This window comes from Schistocerca nitens, chromosome 12, assembly GCF_023898315.1.
Source record: "Schistocerca nitens isolate TAMUIC-IGC-003100 chromosome 12, iqSchNite1.1, whole genome shotgun sequence".
In the NCBI taxonomy this organism is placed as follows: domain Eukaryota; kingdom Metazoa; phylum Arthropoda; class Insecta; order Orthoptera; family Acrididae; genus Schistocerca; species Schistocerca nitens.
In genome coordinates this window covers 123,287,942-123,310,906 of record NC_064625.1, presented here as the reverse complement: position 1 = coordinate 123,310,906, position 22,965 = coordinate 123,287,942, and the positions used below count along the sequence as shown (strand labels likewise).

The 22,965-nt window shown below is 46.5% G+C and overlaps 1 non-coding gene across 1 annotated transcript; it reads right to left on the bottom strand.

Annotated features, from left to right (window-relative positions):
- Window positions 1–6,069: 6,069 nt before the first annotated feature.
- On the bottom strand, window positions 6,070–6,142 carry Trnat-agu (transfer RNA threonine (anticodon AGU)). The gene has a single exon. It is a non-coding gene; the product is annotated as a tRNA-Thr (tRNA).
- Between the last annotated feature and the right edge of the window lie 16,823 nt (window positions 6,143–22,965).

Here is a 22,965-nt window from a genome sequence, read left to right as displayed (position 1 = left end):
TTCAACACGATAGCACAGTTCATCGAGAGCAGCGACTGGGGTATTGTGACGAGCCAGTTGCTCGGCCACCATTGACCAGAGGTTTTCAGTTGGTGAGAGATCTGGAGAATGTGCTGGCCAGGGCATCAGTCGAATATTTTCTGTATCCAGAAAGGCCCATACAGGACCTGCAACATGCGGTCGTGCATCATCCTGTTGAAATGTAGGGTCTCGCACGGATCGAATGAAGGGTACAGGCACGGGTCGTAACACATCTCAAATGTATCGTCCACTGTTCAAAGTGCCGTCAATGCAAACAAGAGGTGATCGAGACGTGTAATGAGTGGCACCCCATACCGTCACGCCAGGTGATACGCCAATATGGTGATGACGAATACACGCATCCAATGTGTGTTCACCACAATGTCGCCAAACATGGATGCGACCATGACGTTGCTGTAAACAGAACATGGATTCAGCCGAAAAAATGACGTTTTGCCATTCGTGCACCCAGGTTCGTCATCGAGTACACCATTGCAGGCGCTCCTCTCTGTGATGCAGCGTCAAGGGTAACCGCAGCCACGGTCTCCAAGCTGATAGTCCGTGCTGCTGCAAACGTCGTCGAAGTGTTCATGCAGATGGTTGTCGTCTTGCAAACGTCCCCATTTGTTGACTCAGGGATCGAGACGTGGCTGCACGATCCGTTACAGCCGAGCAGATAAGATGCCTGTTATCTCGACTGCTAGTGATACGAGGCCGTTGGGATCCAGCACGGCGTTCCGTATTACCCTCCTGAACCCACCAACTCCATATTCTGCTAACAGTCATTGGAAATCGACCAACGCCAGCAGCAATGTCGCGATACCGTAAACCGCAATCGCGATGGGCTACAATCCGACCTTTATCAAAGCCGGAAACGTGATGGTACGCATTTCTCCTCCTTACACGAGGCATCACAACAACGTTTCACCAGGCAACGCCGGTCAACTGCTGTTTGTGTTTGAGAAATCGGTTGGAAACTTTCCTCATGTCAGCACGTTGTAGGTGTCGCCACCGGCGCCAACCTTGTGTGAATGCTCTGGAAAGCTAATCATTTGCATATCACAGCATATTCTTCCTGTCGGTTAAATTTCGCGTCTGTAGTACGTCACCTTCGTGGTGTAGCAATTTTAGTGTAACAGCGCGATGCAGAGATGTGAGGTCGCGTCGGCTTTGTGTTGTTCTCGTTTCGGTGCTCCTGCCGTTTTTCCCGGGGGAAGTTAATCGCGGCCGGTGTGCGGGTGAGGGCTGGCTGGTTCGCGAATCGCCCCGCCGGACCGGAGACTGATGATAATGTTGACTTTCGCCCGCGGCAGACCGCAGGCCAAACAAATGTTCCGGCCCGCCGCGTCTGCATCTCCCGGCAGACTTTGAGGGCAAACAGCTCCAGCCATCGACCGCGAGCTGCGCTGTGTACACGACTGGCCGCCCTCCGGTAATCGGCCGAACATCTGCTTCCAGTTCTCTGGCCTGCGAGGTTGGGCTAACCCCGAGCTGCGTACATCATACATGTAGCCACAGTAGTTGCACAGAAATATGGAAACACTTAGAGAAATGCGTTCGTGAAGAAACACTCTCCCTCTGTGTTCCGGAAAGCCAAAAGGTTCCCACCGACCGCCGTGTCATCCTTAGCTGATGGAAGTCACTGGATGTGGATATCGACGCGCACTTCGTTCTTGAAGATACACTGAGCTGACGTAAATCGCGGGTTAGCGATATGTTCATATCTACAGATAGCAGTAGTAACGCGGTTTTTTTTTTTTTTGGTCATCAGTCTTCTGACTGGTTTGATCGCCACGAATTCCTCTTCATCTCAGAGTAGCACTTCCAACCTACGTCCTCAACTATTTGCTGGATGTATTCCAATCTCTGTCTTTCTCTGCAGTTTTTGCCCTCTACAGCTCCCTTTAGTACCATGGAAGTCATTCCCTCATGTCTTAACACACGTCCTATCATCCTGCCCCTTCTCCAAAAAATGTTCAGATGTGTGTGATATCTTATGGGATTTAACAGCTAAGGTCATCAGTCCCTAAGCTTACACACTACTTAACCTAAATTATCCTAAGGACAAACACACACGCCCATGCCCGAGGGAGGATTCAAACCTCTGACGGGACCAGCCGCACAGCCCATGACTGCAGCGCCTTAGACCGCTTGGCTAATCCCGCGCGGCATGTCCCTTCTCCTTATCCTTTCCTCTTCAATTCTGCGTAGTACCTCCTCATTCCTCTCCTCTCCACCTAATTTTCAGTATTCGTCTGTAGCACTACATCTCAAATGCTTCGATTCTCGAAAAATGGTTCAAATGGCTCTGAGCACTATGGGTGCTGAGGCCATCAGTCCCCTAGAACTTAGAACTACTTAAACCTAACTAACCTAAGGACATCACACACATCCATGCCCGAGGCAGGATTAGAACCTGCGACCGTAGCGGTCACGCGGTTCCAGACTGAAGCGCCCAGAACCGCACGGCCACAATGGCCGGCCGCTTCGATTCTCTTCTGTTCCAGTTTTCCCACAGTCCAGTTTTCCCACAGTCCAGTTTTCCCACAGTCCAGTTTTCCCACAGTCCAGTTTTCCCACAGTCCAGTTTTCCCACAGTCCAGTTTTCCCACAGTCCAGTTTTCCCACAGTCCAGTTTCCCCACAGTCCAGTTTCCCCACAGTCCAGTTTCCCCAAGGTTAGGTTAGGTTAGGTTAGGTTAGGTTAGGTTAGGTTAGGTTAGGTTAGGTTAGGTTAGGTTAGGTTAGGTTAGGTTAGGTTAGGTTAGGTTAGGTTAGGTTAGGTTAGGTTAGGTTAGGTTAGGTTAGGTTAGCCAGTTTCCCCACAGTCCAGTTTCCCCACAGTCCAGTTTCCCCACAGTCCAGTTTTCCCACAGTCCAGTTTTCCCACAGTCCAGTTTTCCCACAGTCCAGTTTTCCCACAGTCCAGTTTTCCCACAGTCCAGTTTTCCCACAGTCCAGTTTCCCCACAGTCCAGTTTCCCCACAGTCCAGTTTCCCCACAGTCCAGTTTCCCCACAGTCCAGTTTCCCCACAGTCCAGTTTCCCCACAGTCCAGTTTCCCCACAGTCCAGTTTCCCCACAGTCCAGTTTCCCCACAGTCCAGTTTCCCCACAGTCCAGTTTCCCCACAGTCCAGTTTCCCCACAGTCCAGTTTCCCCACAGTCCAGTTTCCCCACAGTCCAGTTTCCCCACAGTCCAGTTTCCCCACAGTCCAGTTTCCCCACAGTCCAGTTTCCCCACAGTCCAGTTTCCCCACAGTCCAGTTTTCCCACAGTCCATGTTTCACTACCATATAATGCTGTACTGCAGACGTACATTCTCAGAAATTTCTTCCTTAAATTAATGCCGATATCTGATATTAGTAGACTTCTCTTGGCCGGTAATGGTTTTCTTTTTCCATGGCTAGTCTGCTTTTGATGTCCTCCTTGGTCGGCCCTTCATTGGTTATTTTGCTGCCTAGGTAGCGGAACTCCTTAACTTCATCTACTCCATGACCATCAATCCTGTTGTTAAGTATCTCGCTGTTCTTATTTCTACTACTTCTCATTGCCTTCTTCTTTCTTCGATATCGCGTACACAACGTGTAAAACAGCAGTGCACTCGAAAAACTGTCATTTTTACTCTGATGATCCATCTCAAAAGGTGTCCGCCGCGATTGTGGTCGCACGGCGGGAATTAAGACTTTGAACGCGGTACGGTACTCGGAGTTAGATGCATGGGACATTCCGTTTCGGAATTCGCTAGGGAATACAGTATTGAGGGATCCACAGTGTGAAGACTATGCCAAGAATACCATTCAGGTATTAGCAGTTACCACAGACAACACAGTGGTTGACGGTCTTCGTTTGACGACCGAGAGCAGTGTCGTTTGCTTAGAGATGTTAGTGCTAATATACAAGCAACAGTCCATAAATAGGCGCAGAAATGAACGTGGGACGTACGAAGAACGTATCTTTTAGGACAGTGCGGCAAAATTTGGCGTTAAAGGGCTGTGTCTTTGCCTAACAGCATGGCATCGCCTCCAGCGCCTCTCCTGGGATCGCGACCATATCGGCTGGACCCTAGACGACTGGGAAACTGTGGCCTGGTCAGATGAATCCCGATCTCAGTTGGTGAGAGCTGATGGTAGGATTCGAGTGTGGCGCAGACTCCACGAAGCTGTGGACCCAAGGTGTCAACAGGGCACGTTGCAAGCTGCTGGTGGCTCCAATATACGAGGTGCTGTACAAAAGTTTCGGGACTGGTGCTGCCATCTGTTGAGAACCTTACCCTGGTCCCAGCACAGGTTCGAGTCCTCCCTCTGGCATGTGTGTGTGTGTGTGTGTGTGTGTGTGTGTGTGTGTGTGTGTTTGTTTGTCCTTAGGACAATTTAGGTTAAATGGTGTGTAAGCTTAGGGACTGATGACCTTAGCAGTTAAGTCCCATAAGATTTCACACACATTTTTTGAAAACCTTACCTTTGGACTAATGGTCACCATCATCCTTGAAGTACTTCCCATCCACACATACACACTGATCCCAGCGCTTCTTCTTCCACTGGTCAAACATCTTCTGGAAGCCCTGTCCTTTGAGGGTGTTTATCACCGCCAGCGATGCTTCTTGGTCCTCTCTAGAGTGTCGAACCGACGTCCTTTCAACTTGAGTTTCAGTTTTGGGAATAGCTCGAAGTCGCAAGGGGCCAAATCTGGCGAGTATGGTGAGTGGGGTACAACCGCCATGTTGTTTTTTGCCAAAAAGGTCCTGGTCACCAAGGATGTGTGACAGGACACGTTGTCGTGATGCAGCAGCCAGTTCCATTGACACTATAGTTCGGGCCGTCGTCGCCATACATTTACATGGAGCCATCGCGAAACGTCACAGTAGTATGCAGAATTCACTGTTTGGTTGGGTGGGACGAATTCTTTGTGCACAATTCCCTTGGTATTAAAGGAAAGGATGGTCATGCTCTTCACTGTGCTCCCCACCTGTCTCGCTTTATTGGGTCTTGGAGAGCCTGGGCTCTTCCACCGGGACGATTGTCGCTTTGTCTCTGGGTCATAACCGTAAATCCAGCTCTCGTCGCCGGTGATAACCCGTGACAAGGTGGTTGGATCATCGATTTGGTCTGACGAAGGTCTGTGCACACTTCAACACGCTGTGCCTTTTGATCAGCAGTCGAGATCCTTGGCACAAATTTTTGATGGACACGATGCATGCCCAATTCATCAGACAACATTTGTTGACATGTCCCATAACCAATACCCACTTCATCCACAAGGTCTTCAATGATTCGAGATCAATCCACACGAACCAATTGTTGAAGTTTGGCAACAATGTCTGGCTTTGTGCAGCTAACGGGCCTTCCAGTTGAGCATCATCTTCGACCTCTGTACGGCCGGCCCTGAACCGAGCATGCCACTCAAACACACGCATACAGTTCATGCTCTGTTCCCCAAACACTTATTGAATCATTGCAAGGGTCTCCGTAGCACTTTTCCCGAGATTCGCACATAATTTGATACACACACGCTGTTCTGTTCGTGGATCCATCGTAAAATCGCCACACACCAAACACAGAGTGTTACGGAAATCACTGTGGACGCGCAACACGTCCTCCCAGCTGAATGCCACTGCGCACACTGACTCATCAGATATGCAGCTCTCGCCACCTAGCGGTGCGAAGATCTACTACTCCTACTCTCCAGATGGCAGCACCAGTCGCGAAAAGTTTTGGATTCCACCTCGTAGTGCGGGCTGTTTTTCCATACTGACTGGATTCTCTGATCCAAGTGAACCGATCATTGAGTGGAAACTGTTACGTTTGGCTACTTGCTGACCATTTGCAGCCAATCATGGACTTGATGTTCCCGAACAATGATACAATTTTTATGCATGGTGATGCGCCATGTAACTGCGCCACAATCGTCTGTGATTGGTTTGAAGAACATTCTGGACTTTTCGAGGGAATTATCTGGCCACCCAAATCGCCCAACGTGAATCCCCGAACGTTTATTGGACATAATCAGATCACAATAAGGTTGGAAGCTGAACAAGTGAATTAAAATTTCTACTGCAGTTGGGACTCGAACCCAGGTCTTCTTGCTTACTAGGCAATTATGCTGACCATTACACCACCGCAGCATTATGGTCAACAGAGCTGCACAAACTACCCAAGTCAAATATCCTCCCCAACAGAAACTCCAATTCACATTTCCCCTTATTACCAGGGGTCTCTGACATTGGAATAGCACCCCAGCATTGGACATAATGGGGTAGTGATGTATTACATGTGAATGTTATGGTGCAGTGGTGTAATGATCAGCATGTCTGCCTCCTAAGCAAGAAGATCTGGGTTTGAGTACCAGCCACAACAAAAGTTTTAATTCACTTCTTCAGTTTTCAACATTATTATAGATAAATTAGAGACTTAAGGGGCTCCGGAACGCCCTATACTTGCAATGTTAAAATAACGCTTATAAATTACATCTTTCCTCACAAAGTATTTGAGGTAGGAAGTTGAACTTTTTACAGATTATTTATTGGAATATGGGCTACAACTTTGCACAGGGATTTTACAAAATTTTAGTTCAGGTATTAAAGATGATTTTTTTTCAATTGTAATGAAAATTCACAACATTTTTTTGCAATTTTTTATTTATATATTCAAAAATATACAGTTTTTTGGAAAAAGGCTGTGTTAAATTATGCAGAAGGTATTGTGTAACATTTGCTGAAAGTTTGAAACAAATATGTTTGGAAGATCCTTAGAAAACATGTAATTAGTATGAGAAAATAAAAGTTTTGGGAATCGAGCGACAAAGATTGGATTAACTTTTTAGTGCATTCCAGGTCCATAGGATGGATTATCTTCATCCTCTGCAAACTCCTCCTCCAACTTCCTCTTGTTCCTCCTCCTGTTTACTCTTGCTTGTATTTTTAGACTCTTTACAGCCCTGTCTGCAGCCCGAAGGCGTTCCTTGTCTAAAGCAAGCATCGCTCGTACCATGTTAGAACCTATCTTCATTCCCATATTTCTAAATACCTTTGGCTTTCCAACATTTCTCCTTTTCTTAAAAGCCTTCAGAGGATTTCTAATAACTTTACTTTTACTCATTATTATACTTCAACAAAACAGAGACTCAAGAAACAGAATTAATTACGAATATTTTCGAGGTAACGACAGAGTAAATAAACATGAAACAATCGACAATCACACCAGCGATATATATTGAACCATCACAGGTTAGCCACAACACATACTTTATCTCACATCACTAAAATGTACCTGATGAACACGGACGTTAATAATAACACCATTTGACAGCAATTTAACAGCGCCACAGTGGGTCACGCCCATGTAGAACACATTTCAAAAACAAATTTAAAAATAGTTGTAGTCTTCGGAAATGAATAAATTATATATCTATTAAAAGGTAATAGTCTGCAGATTCAGAAAACGCAAAAAAGTAAAAATTGAACTTTTCATGATTTTGAGCCTTTCCGGAGCCCCTTAAATGACTCAGGGAAAATTTAATTTAAAATCTATATCATCAGATCAGTTCGAGTTGATGAACTACGGCGGGCAAAAGGCGCTCCGACACGAAATTAGGAGGTATCCCGTGACTTTAATCAGCTCAGTGTAAAAGCAGATGCTAGCCACGCCTGCAAGCTTACCTCGTGTATCTGGCCACGAACGTTCAACGCAATGTACTCTGTATGTTGCAAGCGTGCAAATGTCAATGGTGGTCCAAACAGTTTTCTGTGTAGCTTACGACTGCATTATTTCGGTCGTTGGCGCTATCGAACGTGGTGCAATCTTACCCTCCCACACATCACCATTAAAATTGTCTTAGTGTCTTCATTATTTTCAAAAACTTCGAGAGGCGTAAGATACACAAAAGAAAAACTTTTTACTTATCTTCATTGTCTCCTCTTGTTGTTGATGACTCCACTTATTGTGTCTAGGAGTACAGTCTTGTGGCTGAAAATTTGATTTAACGGTGTGGATTTCTGATGATTCAATAAGTGATGAAGACTTATCTGTTGCTATGATTTTTCTTTTTTTCAATCCCATTCCTCTAAATCACACCGACTACACAGTCTCCATTTTCAGAACATAAATTCACATTTTCGTTGAAAAGGTTAGAAATTCGTCTACTTCCATCAGAGGCCTGCCCACTAGTATTAACATTCTGCGGTACTCACAATGTTCCAAAGAGTTTACGAAGCAAAAGAGTTTACAAACTTTCTTCACTAAAGAAGCATCTTCGATAAAATATATCATTATTTTCTAAATGAATGCAGAAATAAATTTAATAATTCGTGTTAGATTGTGCAATTGATCACAGGCCAACGAAAATTTTTTAAAACTTTTTTTTTTACTTTGATAGCTGATCTTAATTGATTTTTATGAGCTGAATCCAAATTTAGCAATATGCTTTTTATTATATAGTATAAAAATCCTATGCTATACGGTAAACGGGGAAATTAATGAAACCCTTTGTTGCAACATAAGCATGGTTTGTATTTACAGTAAGCTACTTAAAACAATGAGATGTGTTAATAGAGGTTTCACTTGTCAGCTGGAATCGGTTTGTATTTTCTTTCTCTTTTTTCTTTGAAGCTTCTTGTGTAGCTTTTTCTACGATGAGTCGCTAGCTGAAATTCTCTGTGAAGTGACCAACGGTAGTACCCCCCCATCATGTTGGTGTTCCAGCGGCCTGTGGTAGCGTTTTTCCATCACTTTAATGTCCTGGTGAAAACGCTCTCCTTGCTCCTCACTAACATCTCCAATATAATCCGGGAAGTAATCAAGGTGACTGTTGAAAAAGTGAACGTTCAGGCTCATTAAACATCGTAAAGTTTTTAACATCTTCAACATTGTAGCTATAGTAGAAACGTATTCTTGGTCTTTTTCAAGTCCTAAGAACTTTGTAACGACTTGCTTGAATGATACCAATGTTTCTTTGTCACTTAAAGTAGTTGTGTATTCAAAGTTAACGTCAAACATCAATTTTCTAATGTCAGGTCCGACAAAGACACCTTCTTTTAGTTTAGCTTCTGAAAGGTGTGGATGGTTCATCTTTAGGCAAAACCTTTACGAACTCTTTCATAAGGCATAACTTTCTATGTAGACGTGGTGGGAGCATGTATTTCGGATCTACAAGGTTTTTTTGCATTGAATGTTTTTCCCACGGGGTTTTAAAGACTCCCTCACAGGCCACTTGTTTCTACACCAGTGTTGATCCCTAGCCCTAATGTCCCATTCACACAAGAAACATGGAAATTTGGTAAAGCCACCTTGCTGACCAAGGAGCATGATTGTTACTTTCAGATCGCCACATATCATCCAACCATGAGCAGAACAGCCTATTTTATTTAGCACTATTTCTAGGTTTTCATAGCTTTCTTTCACATGTACAGAATGTCCAACAGGTGTAGATGGATACATGTTACCATTGTGTAATTTTTTTTTTCTTAAGTTCTTATGGGACCAAACTGCTGAGGTTATCGATCCCTAAGCTTACACACTAGTTAATCTAACTTCAACTAACTTACGCTAACGACAACACACATACATGCCCGAGGGAGGACTCGAACCTCCGACTGGGGGAGCCGAGCGGACCGTGGCAAGGCGCCTAAGAACGCGCGGCTACCCGCGCGGCCAAGGTTGTATGAATCGCGCAAATTTTTATAAATGAGTAGAGCAGTGCAAAAATGGTGGCGACTCAGTGACTGACGAAAACCGTTCTGGCCGACCAGTTGCAGTTTTAACTCGCTCGGCCGCAGGTTCGAATCCTGGCTCGGGCATGGATGTGTGTGATGTCCTTAGGTTGGTTAGGTTTAAGTAGTTCTAAGTTCTAGGGGACTGATGACCACAGATGTTAAGTCCCATAGTGCTCAGAGCCATTTGAACCATTTTTCAACTGGCTCACTTGAAAGTAGAACTGATGACATTATTCGTGCCGACCACCATGTGACTGTGGAAATCATAGTCGATAAGGTTCAAGTTAGTACTGGTACAGTTCATAAGATTATCTGTAACAAGCTGAAGTACCGCAAAACATGGGCAAGATGGGTCCTAAAGGAATTGACGTGGCTACACAAGGAAATAAGTTTGAGAGTGTGCACGTTTCTAGCATTTGTAGACTTAGAGAAAGCTTTTGACAATGTTGACTGGAATACTCTCTTTCACATTCTAAAGGTGGCAGGGGTAAAATACAGGGAGCGAAAGGCTATTTACAATTTGTACAGAAACCAGATGGCAGTTATAAGAGTCGAGGGGCATGAAAGGGAAGCAGTGGTTGGGAAAGGAGTGAGACAGGGTTGTAGCCTCTCCCCGATGTTATTCAATCTGTATATTGAGCAAGCAGTAAAGGAAACAAAAGAAAAATTCGGAGTAGGTATTAAAACTCATGGAGAAGAAGTAAAAACTTTGAGGTTCGCCGATGACATTGTAATTCTGTCAGAGACAGCAAAGGACTTGGAAGAGCAGTTGAACGGAATGGACAGTGTCTTGAAAGGAGGATATAAGATGAACATCAACAAAAGCAAAACGAGGATAATGGAATGTAGTCAAATTAAATCGGGTGATGCTGAGGGGATTAGATTAGGAAATGAGACACTTAAAGTAGTAAAGGAGTTTTGCTATTTAGGGAGTAAAATAACTGATGATGGTCGAAGTAGAGAGGATATAAAATGTAGACTGGCAATGGCAAGGAAATCGTTTCTGAAGAAGAGAAATTTGTTAACATCGAATATAGATTTAAGTGTCAGGAAGTCGTTTCTGAAAGTATTTGTATGGAGTGTAGCCATGTATGGAAGTGAAACATGGACGATAACTAGTATGGACAAGAAGAGAATAGAAGCTTTCGAAATGTGGTGCTACAGAAGAATGCTGAAGATAAGGTGGGTAGATCACGTAACTAATGAGGAGGTATTGAATAGGATTGGGGGGAAGAGAAGTTTGTGGCACAACTTGACTAGAAGAAGGGATCGGTTGGTAGGACATGTTTTGAGGCATCAAGGGATCACAAATTTAGCATTAGAGGGCAGCGTGGAGGGTAAAAATCGTAGAGGGAGACCAAGAGATGAATACACTAAGCAGATTCAGAAGGATGTAGGTTGCAGTAGGTACTGGGAGATGAAGCTTGCACAGGATAGAGTAGCATGGAGAGCTGCATCAAACCAGTCTCAGGACTGAAGACCACAACAACAACATGTGCACAGAGCTAAAGGAACGTTATGAAAGAGAAGGTGAGCACTTGCTCAAAAAAAATTTTAACTTGTGATGAGACTTGGGTGCACTGTTACGAGCCAGAATCAAAAAGACAAAGCATGAAGCACACGATCTCACCTGTCAAGAAAAAGTTCAAAACCCAAGCATCAGCAGAAAAAGTCATGTTGATAGTGTTTTTTGGATGCTGAAGGTCCAGTTTGTTACTATCCCGAAGACCAGAGTACAATGAACAGCTTTTAAACAACGTGAAGCCAGCCATGGATCTGAGAGGAGAGGTGTGATTCTCCAGCAAGATAGCGCAAGTCCTCATATTGCTCAACTAACCCGTGAAACCATCGACAAAGTCGGTTGTGAAGTACTGCCTCATCCCTCTTACAGTTCTGATTTAGCACCTACTGATTTCCATTTGTTTGGTGCACTGAAGGAGGCATTACGTGGGAAGAGGTAACAGGACAACGAGGACGTGAAAAAGTTTGTGGGAAATTGGTTCAAACATGAAGATGAAGAGTTCTTTGCAACCGGAATAAAAATATAAAAATGGTTGTAGCCCACTGGAACAAGTGCATGAATGTTCAAGAGGATTATGTCGAAAAGTAGAAAAAGTATTGTTTTGTAAATACGAGGGGCGTTCAGAAAGTAAGCTCCGATCGGTCGCGAAATGGAAACGACTATGAAAATCCGATAAAGCTTTGCACAGATGTGTTGGGTAGTGTCTCTAGTATAACCCCAGTTAGCATCACGTCGCTCTTCTCATTTCTGAGCTCGCAGTGAGTGCGTAAAGATGTCTAGAAAATAGTGTCTGCCGCCAAGTACGAGGGCCTGGTGAGAAATTTCGCCTGAAGCTATGCAGCTAACATTACATAACTGTCGTGCTGTTTCTTCTTCAAGACAATTCTCAGCCGCATTCTGCAGGGGGAATGAAGATGCTCCTGCATCGTTTTCAAATGGAAATGTGAGATTACCCTCAATATAGTCCGCAATTGTCTCCCCCTGAGTTTCATCTCTGGTCACATGAACCGCTGTCTGTGAAGACAACATTTTGACACAGACAACGAGGTGTAGGCCAGCGTGGAGAATTGGCGGAAAGCACTGGCGGCTGCCTTCTATGATGAGGCTATTGAAAGGTTGGTACAACGCTATGACAAAAGTCTAAGTCAGAACGGCGACTACGTAGAGGAGTAGCTGAAAGGTGTAGCTAATTGTTACAAGTAAAACATTTCTGATGTTCACTGTGGTTTCAATTTGGCAATCAATCGGAGCTTACTTTCTGAACAGGCCTCGTATTAACTTTTTTTCCTATAGACCAATTTGTCTCTTTGATTACTAAATGACCGTCGTACTTTACATGTGTGAAATTTAAATAAGACACCTCGCACGGGATTGTACAAGCAAAAAATAAAAGAAATACATGTGCTTCAGTACTAGAACATGGGGTTCCCAGATGGTAACAGACACACTTCACAGCATATTTCCCCGTCCTACGTGGGTCTTTTACCTGGACAAATAGGGTAAGTTTGAACCCGTGTATTTCAGAAACGGATAAAGATATCAAGGAATCAAAGAAACATTAGATTTAGAGGTTGGGGGTCTTACAAGGGAACCTCCCCATCGCACCCCCCTCAGATTTAGTTATACGTTGGCACAGTGGATAGGCCTTGAGAAACTGAACACAGATCAATCGAGAAAACAGGAAGAAGTTGTGTGGAACCGTGAAAAAAATTAGTAAAATATACAAACTGAGTAGTTCATGCGCAAGATAGGCAACATCAAGGACGATTTGAGCTCGGGAGTGCCGTGGTCCCGTGGTTAGCATGAGTAGCTACAGAACGAGAGGTCCTTGGTTCAAGTCTTCCCTCAACTGAAAATTTTACTTTCTTTATTTTCGCAAAGTTATGATCTGTCCGTTCGTTCATTGACGTCTCTGTTCACTGCAATAAGTTTAGTGTCTGTGTTTTGCGACCGCACCGCAAAACCGTGCGATTAGTAGACGAAAGGACGTGTCTTTCCAATGGGAACCGAAAACATTTGATCGCAAGGTCATAGGTCAACCGATTCCTCCACGGGAAAACACGTCTGATATTTTCTATACGACACTGGTAACGGCATGTGCCTCACATGACAGGAATATGTTGTCGACCCACCTAACTTGTACGCGTGGCGAATGGGTAAAAAGATTCTTGTACCTTGCTCGATTTAGGTTTTCTTGTGGATGTGATAATCATTCCCAAAAAAGTGATGAAAACATAAGAGTTTTGTCACATAAACTGAAAATAAAAAATTAAAATTTTCACTTGAGGGAAGAATTGAACCAAGGCCCTCTCGTTCCACAGCCGCTCACGCTGACCATGGACTACTCAGTTTGTATATTTTGCTTATTTTTTTCATAGTTCCACACAACTTCTTCCTGTTTTCTCGATTGATCTGTGTTCAGTTTGTCAAGGCCTATCCACTGTGCCAACGTATAACTAAATCTGAGGGGGGTGCGATGGGTAGGTTCCCTAGTTAGAAACATATCGTAGAAATTATAGACAGTTGATGTGCATAGCCGTCTTGGAATCCTCGGCTAGGTTTCGGTTCGTTGGTGATGGCGAAAATATAATAAGAAATAAGTAAGTAAACCGCCCACGTACTAATGGCGCCTCCACAAGTCCCGTCAAGCGTACAGTGGACCACGTCAAACGCAAAAAGAACGAAGTGATTGGCTCCATTTCTCTGAGCGGAAGGAACTGTGTAATATTCATAGTTTGACCCTGTACCATATAAAGGACATTCAAATGAAACCCGGTCACTAGCGTAAAGTAAGGGTAACGATTTACGATTTTATTAACTCAAAAATGTAGTTATACACAGTACACATACTCAAAAATAGTCGCCAGAACTGTTGGCACATTTATCCCATTGCGACACTAGCCGGTCGATTCGATCCTGGAAGAAGCTGGTAGACGGCTGTCGGATCCGGGCCTGGACTCAGTCACACATTTCGTCGTCCGTTGCAAATCGATTGCAAATAGCCTGAGGTCCCGTGAAAGTCACATGGTGAAAGGTCGCGACTGTACAGTGCAGGTTCCAGCGTTCCCCACCGAAATTGCTGAAATGTCGTCTTCCAGTAACTCGCGCCCCTCAAGGAATCGTTTGCGTCATTCCACAACACCTGAACGACTCAGACTTTACTCACCGTACACAGCCTTCATCCGTCGATACATTTCGCGGCCTCCAAATCCGTTCGCCGCCAAAAATCGAATCACTTCTTACACGCCTGCATGTTCGGCAGTGGACGATAACTCGAACTCGTGTGACCACTTTCTCTTCAGCGTGAAACCTCACTGGAGCTATGCAACATCAGATGGTGCGCACGCGTCAGTCTGTCCACCAACAGATGGCGCCGCCATACCCGCAGTTATGTGGTGCCACCTTACGTGTAAGGCACAGGTAGACGCACTGACCAGGTTTCATTTGAATGAACCTCGTAGTATAGTGACTCAAAGAAATGCTTGTGTTGATTATACAGGGTTATTACAAATGATTGAAGCGATTTCACAGCTCTACAATAACTTTATTATTTGAGATATTTTCACAATGCTTTGCACACATATACAAAAAATCAAAAAGTTTTTTTAGGCATTCACAAATGTTCGATATGTGCCCCTTTAGTGATTCGGCAGACATCAAGCCGATAATCAAGATCCTCCCACACTCGGGGCAGCATGTCCCCATCAATGATTTCGAAAGCATCGTTGAAGCCAGCTTGCAGTTCTGGCACGTTTCTTGGTAGAGGAGGTTTAAACACTGAATCTTTCACATAACCCCACAGAAAGAAATCGCATGGGGTTAATTCGGGATAGCGTGGAGGCCATGGCATGAATTGCTGATCATGATCTCCACCACGACCGATCCATCGGTTTTCCAATCTCCTGTTTAAGAAATGCCGAACATCGTGATGGAAGTGCGGTGGAGCACCATCCTGTTGAAAGATGAAGTCGGCGCTGTCGGTCTCCAGTTGTGGCATGAGCCAATTTTCAAGCATGTCCAGATACAAGTGTCCTGTAACGTTTTTTTCGCAGAAGACAAAGGGGCCGTAAACTTTAAACCGTGATATTGCACAAAACACGTTAACTTTTGGTGAATTGCGAATTCGCTGCACGAATGCGTGAGGATTCTCTACCGCCCAGATTCGCACATTGTGTCTGTTCACTTCGCATCCTCTTCCATGAGCTGTTGCAACCGTGCCGAAAATTCAAAGCGTTTGACTTTGTCATCGGGTGTCAGGGCTTGTAGCAATTGTAAACGGTAAGGCTTCTGCTTTAGCCTTTTTCGTAAGATTTTCCAAACCGTCGGCTGTGGTACGTTTAGCTCCCTGCTTGCTTTATTCGTCGACTTCCGCGGGCTACGCGTGACACTTGCCCACACGCGTTCAACCGTTTCTTCGCTCACTGCAGGCCGACCCGTTGATTTCCCCTTACAGAGGCATCCAGAAGCTTTAAACTGCGCATACCATCGCCGAATGGAGTTAGCAGTTGGTGGATCTTTGTTGAACTTCGTCCTGAAGTGTCGTTGCACTGTTATGACTGACTGATGTGAGTGCATTTCAAGCACGACATACGCTTTCTCGGCTCCTGTCGCCATTTTGTCTCACTGCGCTCTCGAGCGCTCTGGCGGCAGAAACCTGAAGTGCGGCTTCAGCCGAACAAAACTTTATGAGTTTTTCTACGTATCTGTAGTGTGCCGTGACCATATGTCAATGAATGGAGCTACAGTGAATTTCTGAAATAGCTTCAATCATTTGTAATAGCTCTGTACAAGTACTCCGTAGCCCGAGGGTTTCCAGAAGACCTGACCCTACCTTTTTATTGGCAGCAGAACCCGAGGTAAGAGCACCATAGAGTCTCGCGTTTTGGAATGTATACGAGGTGCGACAATAAAGTAACGAGACTGATTTTCTTTGCAAGATGTGGCAACCCTGCAGGCTTGCGTAGGCACAATATCTTTGAGCTTGGTCTATAAGCTGCTTCTAGTCCAAGCGGCACATCGATGCAAATCGTGTCGTGAGTTGTGCTGTAATAAGTTAACACGTGTTTGTCTCGTCACGGAAATGGAACTGCATAATATTGTGCAACGGTATGCCAATTCTTTTTGTGTTAAATTGGGTGAAAAAGTGAAAACTTATGGTAAGCTACAGAAGGCTTTTGGAGAGGAGGTTATGTCAAGAGCTCAAGTTTTTCCTTGGCATAAAATGTTTAGTGAAGGCAGAGCGAATGTTGAAGATTAAGACCGCAGTGGACGACCCTCAACCACACAGACAGATGTCAACTAGGCGAGGGTGCGTGAACTTGTACAATCTGATCGAGGATTATCTGTGAAAATGATTGCAAAAGAACTGAACATCAATCTAGAGACGGTTTGTGTAATAATAACTGAAGATCTTCGTATGAGAAAGGTTTGTGCAAAAACGGTCCCCAAAAATCTCACACCACAACATCGAGAAACACGGAAAAATGTTGTAGCTGATCTGTTAGAGCAAACGGAAATCAGTCCAGAATTGTTGAGCCGTGTTATCACTGGTGATGAAAGTTGCTTTTTTTTTCAGTACGATGCAGAGACCAAACGCCAAAGTTCGCAGTGGTGCTCAGAAGGATCACCCAGACCAAAAACAAAAAAATGGCTCAGAGCACTATGGGACTTAACATCTGTGGTCATCAGTCCCCTAGAACTTAGAACTACACTCCTGGGAATGGAAAAAAGAACACATTGACACCGGTGTGTCAGACCCACCATACTTGCTCCGGACACTGCGAGAGGGCTGTACAAGCAATGATCACACGCACGGCACAGCGGACACACCAGGAACCGCGGTGTTGGCCGTCGAATGGCGCTAGCTGCGCAGCATTTGTGCACCGCCGCCGTCAGTGTCAGCCAGTTTGCCGTGGCATACGGAGCTCCATCGCAGTCTTTACCACTGGTAGCATGCCGCGACAGCGTGGACGTGAACCGTATGTGCAGTTGACGGACTTTGAGCGAGGGCGTATAGTGGGCATGCGGGAGGCCGGGTGGACGTACCGCCGAATTGCTCAACACGTGGGGCGTGAGGTCTCCACAGTACATCGATGTTGTCGCCAGTGGTCGGCGGAAGGTGCACGTGCCCGTCGACCTGGGACCGGACCGCAGCGACGCACGGATGCACGCCAAGACCGTAGGATCCTACGCAGTGCCGTAGGCGACCGCACCGCCACTTCCCAGCAAATTAGGGACACTGTTGCTCCTGGGGTATCGGCGAGGACCATTCGCAACCGTCTCCATGAAGCTGGGCTACGGTCCCGCACACCGTTAGGCCGTCTTCCGCTCACGCCCCAACATCGTGCAGCCCGCCTCCAGTGGTGTCGCGACAGGCGTGAATGGAGGAACGAATGGAGACGTGTCGTCTTCAGCGATGAGAGTCGCTTCTGCCTTGGTGCCAATGATGGTCGTATGCGTGTTTGGCGCCGTGCAGGTGAGCGCCACAATCAGGACTGCATACGACCGAGGCACACAGGGCCAACACCCGGCATCATGGTGTGGGGAGCGATCTCCTACACTGGCCGTACACCACTGGTGATCGTCGAGGGGACACTGAATAGTGCACGGTACATCCAAACCGTCATCGAACCCATCGTTCTACCATTCCTAGACCGGCAAGGGAACTTGCTGTTCCAACAGGACAATGCACGTCCGCATGTATCCCGTGCCACCCAACGTGCTCTAGAAGGTTTAAGTCAACTACCCTGGCCAGCAAGATCTCCGGATCTGTCCCCCATTGAGCATGTTTGGGACTGGATGAAGCGTCGTCTCACGCGGTCTGCACGTCCAGCACGAACGCTGGTCCAACTGAGGCGCCAGGTGGAAATGGCATGGCAAGCCGTTCCACAGGACTACATCGAGCATCTCTACGATCGTCTCCATGGGAGAATAGCAGCCTGCATTGCTGCGAAAGGTGGATATACACTGTACTAGTGCCGACATTGTGCATGCTCTGTTGCCTGTGTCTATGTGCCTGTGGTTCTGTCAGTGTGATCATGTGATGTATCTGACCCCAGGAATGTGTCAATAAAGTTTCCCCTTCCTGGGACAATGAATTCACGGTGTTCTTATTTCAATTTCCAGGAGTGTATTTAAACCCAACTAACCTAAGGACATCACACACATCCATGCCCAAGGCAGGATTGGAACCTGCGAGACCAAAACCAGCTTGCATGTCAAAGTCAAAAGTGAAATGCATGCTTGTGTGCTTCTTTGATTCCAAGGGAATTGTTTGAAACGAGTGGGTGGCTCCTGGACAAACAGTTAATCAATATTACTGCATACGACTTCGTAAAAAAGTTCTTTGTGCCCGTGCCAACGTTGCTGATAATTGGATTCTGCATGACGATAATGCGCCATCCCATACTGCTCTCTCACTACAGCAAGTTTTAACCTCAAAACAAATTTCAGTACTACCACAGCCACCTTATTCACCAGATATCGCTCCGTGCGACTTTTTTCTATTTCCAAAACGCCGGTCAAGGGACATCATTTTCAAGCAACAAAAGATGTCCAAAAAGCTGTGACGAGGGTCTTGGAGGATATTACAGAAGATGAGTTCCAGAAATGTTTCCGTCAATGGCAGAAGCGCTGGAAAAAATGTGCACGATCAGAAGGGAACTACTTTGAAGGGGACAACACTAAACCTGACTAAAACCGTAAGCAACATTTTTTTGCACATCAGTCTCATTACTTTATTGTCTACGTCTACATCTACATTTATACTCCGCAAGCCACCCAACGGTGTGTGGCGGAGGGCACTTTACGTGCCACTGTCATTGCCTCCCTTTCCTGTTCCAGTCGCGTATGGCTCGCGGGAAGAACGACTGCCGGAAGGCCTCCGTGCGCGCTCGAATCTCTCTAATTTTACATTCGTGATCTCCTCGGCAGGTATAAGTAGGGGGAAACAATATACTCGATACCTCATCCAGAAACGCACCCTCTCGAAACCTGGCGATCAAGCTACACCGCGATGCAGAGCGCCTCTCTTGCACTCGAGTTTGCTAAACATCTCCGTAACGCTATCACGCTTACCAAATAACCCTGTGACGAAACGCGCCGCTCTTCTTTGGATCTTCTCTATCTCCTCTGTCAACCCGACCCGGCACGGATCGCACACCGATGAGCAATACTCAAGTATAGGTCGAACGAGTGTTTTGTAAGCCACCTCCTTTGTTGATGGACTACATTTTCTAAGGACTCTCCCAATGAATCTCAACCTGGCACCCGCCTTACCAACAATTAATTTTATATGATCATATTCCGCTTCACAGCGTTACGTGTGCATACTCCCAGATAGTTTACAGATGTAACTGTTACCAGTGTTTGTCCCGCTGTCATATAATCATACAATAAAGGATCCTTCTTTCTACGTATTCGCAATAAATTACATTTGTCTCTGTTAAGGGTCAGTTGCCACTCCCTGCACCAAGTGCCTATCCGCTGCAGATCTTCCTGCATTTCGCTGCAATTTTCTAATGCTGCAACTTCTCTGTATACTACAGCAACATCCGTGAAATGCCGCATGGAACTTCCGACACTATCTACTAGGTCTTCTATACATATTGTGAAAAGCAATGGTCCCATAACACTCCTCTATGGCACGCCAGAGGTTACTTTAACGTCTGTAGACGTATCTCCATTGAGAACAACATGCTGTTTGTTAAAAACTCTTCAGTCCAGCCACAGAGCTAGTCTGATATTCCGTAGGCTCTTACTTTTTTTTATCAGGCGACAGTCTACTAGTATGTCCGAAAGAACAGATACCAATGGTGACCAAGCAGCTCGTTAGAATGAAATTACAACGAAATGAACAACCTTAGCTGTTTAGGGGCGTTGAGATACGTCAACGCCCGCATCTCGTGGTCGTGCGGTAGCGTTCTCGCTTCCCACGCCCGGGTTCCCGGGTTCGATTCCCGGCGGGGTCAGGGATTTTCTCTGCCTCGTGATGGCTGGGTGTTGTGTGCTGTCCTTAGGTTAGTTAGGTTTAAGTAGTTCTAAGTTCTAGGGGACTGATGACCATAGATGTTAAGTCCCATAGTGCTCAGAGCCATTTGAACCATTTGATACGTCAACGGGGACAGATGAAAATGTGTGCACCGACCGGGACTCGAACCCGGGATCTCCTACTTACATGGCAGACGCTCTATCCATTTTTTTCTTTTTTTTTAAAAAATCTCATTTTGTTCGCTTTTGTTCGTTGCATCTGCTCGGGGCGGACGTCGTAAGATATCCGTTTAAGTTCGTTGTTGATCGATTAACTCAGTTTTTTTATTACAGAGCTACCGTGCCGACTCCATCTGAGCCACCGAGGGCACAGAGGATAGTGCGACTGCAGGTATTTATGTCTGGCAAGCCTCCCGCGAAACCCACATTCTCAACGTATTGTGCCGCACTTGAGAATGTGGGTTTCGCGGGAGGCGTGCCAGAGATAAATCCCTGCAATCGCACTATCCTCTGTGTGGGTGGGTGATTTGAGGGAGGAGACCAGACAGTGAGGTCATCGGCCTCATCGGATTAGGGAAGGATGGGGAAGGAAGTCGGCCACGCCCTTTCAAAGGAACCGTCCCGGCATTTGCCTGGAGCGATTTAGGGAAATCACGGAAAACCTAAATCAAGATGGCCGGACGCGGGATTGAACCGTCGTCCTCCCGAACACGAGTCCAGTGTGCTAACCTATCCTCTGTGTCCTCGGTGGCTCAGATGGTAGCCGGCACGGTAGCTCAGCGTGTTCGGTCAGAGGGTCACGCGCCCTCTGTGATAGAAAAACTGAGTTAATCGATCAATAACGAACTTAAACGGTTCTCTTACGACGTCCGCCCCGAGCAGATGCAACAAAAAAAAAAGATGGATAGAGCGTCTGCCATGTAAGTAGGAGATCCCGGGTTCGAGTCCCGGTCGGGGCACACATTTTCATCTGTCCCCGTTGACGTATGTCAACGCCTGTAAACAGCTAAGATTGTTCACTTCATTGTAAACTATCTACTAGGTCATTTACATATATTGTCGCACCTCGTAACGTACGCATCCTGTCGCACCGTGGTACGATTCTCTTGAAATGCATACGGGTCCTATATTTATGTATTCTGCGACAAGTGGAAGCTGTTTTCAGCGCAAACGGTTTCCATATACACTCCTGGAAATTGAAATAAGAACACCGTGAATTCATTGTCCCAGGAAGGGGAAACTTTATTGACACATTCCTGGGGTCAGATACATCACATGATCACACTGACAGAACCACAGGCACATAGACACAGGCAACAGAGCATGCACAATGTCGGCACTAGTACAGTGGATATCCACCTTTCGCAGCAATGCAGGCTGCTATTCTCCCATGGAGACGATCGTAGAGATGCTGGATGTAGTCCTGTGGAACGGCTTGCCATGCCATTTCCACCTGGAGCCTCAGTTGGACCAGCGTTCGTGCTGGACGTGCAGACCGCGTGAGACGACGCTTCATCCAGTCCCAAACATGCTCAATGGGGGACAGATCCGGAGATCTTGCTGGCCAGGGTAGTTGACTTACACCTTCTAGAGCACGTTGGGTGGCACGGGATACATGCGTACGTACCTTGTCCTGTTGGAACAGCAAGTTCCCTTGCCGGTCTAGGAATGGTAGAACGATGGGTTCGATGACGGTTTGGATGTACCGTGCACTATTCAGTGTCCCCTCGACGATCACCAGTGGTGTACGGCCAGTGTAGGAGATCGCTCCCCACACCATGATGCCGGGTGTTGGCCCTGTGTGCCTCGGTCGTATGCAGTCCTGATTGTGGCGCTCACCCGCACGGCGCCAAACACGCATACGACCATCATTGGCACCGAGGCAGAAGCGACTCTCATCGCTGAAGACGACACGTCTCCATTCGTCCCTCCATTCACGCCTGTCGCGACACCACTGGACGCGGGCTGCACGATGTTGGGGCGTGAGCGGAAGACGGCCTAACGGCGTGCGGGACCGTAGCCCAGCTTCATGGAGACGGTTGCGAATGGTCCTCGCCGATACCCGAGGAGCAACAGTGTCCCTAATTTGCTGGGAAGTGGCAGTGCGGTCCCCTACGGCACTGTGTAGGATACTACGGTCTTGGCGTGCATCCGTGCGTCGCTGCGGTCCGGTCCCAGGTCGACGGGCACGTGCACCTTCCGCCGACCACTGGCGACAACATCGATGTACTGTGGAGACCTCACGCCCCACGTGTTGAGCAATTCGGCGGTACGTCCACCCGGCCTCCCGCATGTCCACTATACGCCCTCGCTCAAAGTCCGTCAACTGCACATACGGTTCACGTCCACGCTGTCGCGGCATGCTACCAGTGTTAAAGACTGCGATGGAGCTCCGTATGCCACGGCAAACTGGCTGACACTGACGGCGGCGGTGCACAAATGCTGCGCAGCTAGCGCCATTCGACGGCCAACACTGCGGTTCCTGGTGTGTGCGCTGTGCCGTGCGTGTGATCATTGCTTGCACAGCCCTCTCGCAGTGTCCGGAGCAAGTATGGTGGGTCTGACACACCGGTGTCAATGTGTTCTTTTTTCCATTTCCAGGAGTGTAGAATATTAGCCATAATAATGTCTTCGTGGTGTTTTTGTCCGAGGTCTGTAGATTTAGATGGGCGCTTCCTGTTCGGGTCCAGACCGCCCACAATGCAAACACTCCTGTTGCGCGCATTCC